Genomic DNA, 3,903 nt, shown 5'->3' on the forward strand with positions numbered 1-3,903 from the left:
AGGTCGGTGGGGAACCGCCATCTTTGTAAACTTTGACTTGCCTGGGAGATCTGCGACTCTAGCTTCCTGACTGCTCCCATTGCAGTCTTCCGGTCTGATACCACTGCGGCCTTCCTGTCTGCTACCACTGCAGCCTTCCTATCTGCTACCACTGCAGCCTTCCTGTCTGCTATCACTGCAGCCTTCCTGTCCGCTACCACTGCAGGTACTGACTACAGTTCCCAGAGGTCTGCGAGGAAACCCCATACCTGTAAACTTGGACTTTGCTGGGAGATCTGAGACTCAGCATTCCCGGCTGCTACGACTTCAGCCTTCCTGTCTCTGCAACTGCAGCCTTCCCGTCTGGTACCACTGCATCCTTCCTGTTTGCTACTGCTGCAGGTACTGACTACAGTTCCCAGAGGTCTGTGGGAAAACACCATCTTTGTAAACTTGGACGTTGCTGGGAGATCTGCGACTCAGACTTCCTGTCTGCAACCACTGCAGCCTTCCTTTTTGCTACCACTGCAAGTACTGACTACAGTTCCCAGAGGTCTGTGGGGAAACGCCATCTTTGTAAATTTGGACTCTGCTGGGAGATCTGCAACTCAGCCTTCCTGTCTGCTACCACTACATCCTTGCTGTCTGCTACCACTGAAGCCTTCCCGTCTGCTACCACTCCAGCCTTCCTGTGTGCTACCACTACAGCCTTCCTGTCTGCTACCACTGCAAACTTCCCGTCTGCTACCACTGCATCCTTCCAGTTGGCTACCTCTGCAGGTACTGACTACAGTTCCCAGAGGTCTGTGGGGAAACGCCAGTTTTGTAAACTTGGACTTTGCTGGAAAATCTGCGACTCAGCCTTCTTGTCTGCTACCACTGCAGCCTTCCCATCTGCTACCACTGGAGCCTTCCTGTCTGCTACCACTACAGTCTTCCTGTCTGCTACCACGGCAAGTACTGACTACAGTTCCCAGAGGTCTGTGGGAAAACACCATCTCTGTAAACTTGGACGTTGCTGGGAGATCTGCGACTCAGACTTCCTGTCTGCTACCACTGCAGCCTTCCCGTCGGCTACCACTGGAGCCTTCCTGTCTGAAAACAATGCAAACGTCCTGTCTACTACCACTACAGCCTTCCTGTCTGCTACCACGGCAAGTACTGACTACAGTTCCCAGAGGCCTGTGGGGAAACGCCATTTTTGTAAAATTGGACTTTGCTGGGAGATCTGCGACTCAGCCTTCCTGTCTGCTACCACTGCAGCCTTTCCGTCTGCTACCACTGGAGCCTTCCTGTCTGCTACCAATGCAGACTTCCTGTCTGCTACCCCTACAACCTTCCTATCTGCTACCATTGCAGCCTTCCTGTCTGCTTCCACTGCAGGCTTCCCATCTGCTACCACTGCAGGCTTCCCGTCTGCTAGCACTGTTACCTTCTCGTCACTTACGACAGCAGCCTTTCCTTCTGCTACCACTGCAGCCTTCCTGTCTGCTACCAATACAGCCTTCCTGTCTGCTACAACTGCAGACTTCCCGTCTGCTACTACTGCAGCCTTCCAGTCGGCTACCTCTGCAGGTACTGACTACAGTTCCCAGAGGTCTGTGGGGAAACACCATTTTTGTAAACTTGGACTTGGCTGGGAGATCTGCGACTCAGCCTTCCTGTCTGTTACCACTGCAGCCTCGTATCTGCTACCAGTGCAGTCTTCCTGTCTGCTAACACTGCAGGCTTCCCGTCGGCTACCACTGCAACCTTCTCGTCTCCTACGATTGTAGCCTTCCCTTCTGCTACCACTTCAGCCTTCCTGTCTGCTACCACTACAGCCTTCCTGTCTGCTACCACTGCAGCCTTCCAGTCTGCTACCACTGCAGCCTTCCTGTCTGCTACCACTGGAGGCTTCCCATCTGCTACCGCTACAGCCTTCCTGGCTCAGAGGGTCAAGAACTCCAGCCCATTCAGTGTGGATTGAGGGTCAATATCAAGAAGACAAAGATTCTCACAACTGGACCAATTGGCAGCATCAGGATGGATGGTGAAGAGATTGAGATTTTTCACACCTTTGATTTCCTTGGCTCCACAGTCAACACTCTTGGCACCAGTAGCCAGGAAATTAAAAGACGTATTATGATGGGAAAGTCTGCTGTTAGGGACCTATCCAAAGTACTGAAGAGCAATGATGTATCTCTGGAGACCAATGTGCATCTGATACAGGCTGTGGTCTTTGCAATCACTTGTTATGCATCAGAGAGTTGGACGATGACCAAGGGGGCTAGAACAAGAATTGTCTTTGAGCTGTGGTGCTGGAGAAGAGTATTGAGGGTACCATAGACTGCTAGGGAAACAAACAGATTCATCCTGGAGAGTGTTAAAGCGGGCAGCTGCTTGAAGGCAAGGATTCTGGGCTCCTTCTGACATAATTTGGACATGTAAGGAGAGACCAGTCCTTGGAGAGGGACATCATGCTTGGTAGAATGGATGGACATCCCAGGAGGAGAAAGCCCTCTACGAGGTGGATTGATTTAGTTACTGGAGTAATTGGGATGGGAGTGGCAGAGACAGTGTAATTGGCATAGGACAGAGCAGAGTTTAGGGTTGTTGTACATAGGTTCACTATGAGTCGCAAGGGACTCGACGGCACATAACAACAACAACTACATATTCCATGTGGAATAGCTGAGTCATATGTTCAACTTTTTGAGGAAAAACCAACCTGCCTTCCAGAATGGTTGTGCCATTTTACAATTCCATCAACAATGAGCTCCTTTCTTGTCACATCCTCCCCAGTATTTATAACTTGCTTCCCTGTTCAACTTTGCCACTGTTACTGGAGTGAGATGGTACCTCATGGTGGTTTTGATTTGCATTTCTCTTATTGTCAGTGATTTGGAGCATTTCTTCATGTGTCTGTTTGCCATTTGAATATCTTCCTCTGTGAAAATTCTTTCAATGTCCTTTACCCATTTTGGAATTGGGTTGTCAGTCTTTTTCTTGTGGAGGCCTAGGAGTGTTCTGTAAACTTTTGTTAAGAGACTCTTGTCTGAGATGGTATTACTAAATGCTTGTTCCCAGTTGTTAGGTTTTCTTTCACCCTGTTGGAAAAACTTTTAGATGTACACATGGATTTAATCTTTATAAGGCCTTATGTATCAATTTTATCATTTTCAGAGTATGCATTTCTGATTGTATTTGGTTGTCTCTTTTTATCTTGGACTAGTACTTCTAAGCTTGATCCCAGTTTGTCTCTTTATTGGTTTGGGCTTTACTCCCAGGTCTCTGATTCACCTTCAGTTAATTTTTGTGTATGGTGTCAGATGTGGATCCTATTTCAGCTTTCTACAGGCAGAAGTTCAGTTTTGCCAGCACCATTTGTGGAGGAAGTTATCATTTCCCTATTTGATAGCTTTAAATTCCTTACTGAATATCAGTTGACCATAGATAACTGGGTCTATTCCTGGGTTCTAAATTCTACTCCATTGTTCTATGTGCTTGTAATTGTACCAGTACCATGTTGTTCTGGTTACTACTGCTGTATACCTCCTTTTTGTTTCTCAGAAGTGTTTGCTTATTTGAGGTCTCTTGCCTCTCCAAATAAATTTAATAATTTCTCTTTCTATTTCCTTGAAAAATGAATTTGGTATCTGGGTTGGTATTGCACTGAACATGTAGATTGCTTTTGGTAGGATTGTCATTTTCACAATATTGAGTCTTCCTATCCATACACAGGGCACATTTTTTTTCATTTCTTTAGATTTTTTTATTGTATCTTGCAGAAATATTCTGTATTTTTCTTTTGTATCTCTAGTTCAGTTGACTCCCAAATATCTCAATTTGTGGTTGGTTATTGTAAATGGTATTGTTTTCTTGGTTTCCTTTTCTGAGTTCTCTCTTTTACTGTAGAGGAATCCTATTTTTTTTCTATAATTA

This window comes from Elephantulus edwardii, unplaced genomic scaffold, assembly GCF_000299155.1.
Source record: "Elephantulus edwardii isolate Elephantulus edwardi_28Jun2011 unplaced genomic scaffold, EleEdw1.0 scaffold00376, whole genome shotgun sequence".
In the NCBI taxonomy this organism is placed as follows: domain Eukaryota; kingdom Metazoa; phylum Chordata; class Mammalia; order Macroscelidea; family Macroscelididae; genus Elephantulus; species Elephantulus edwardii.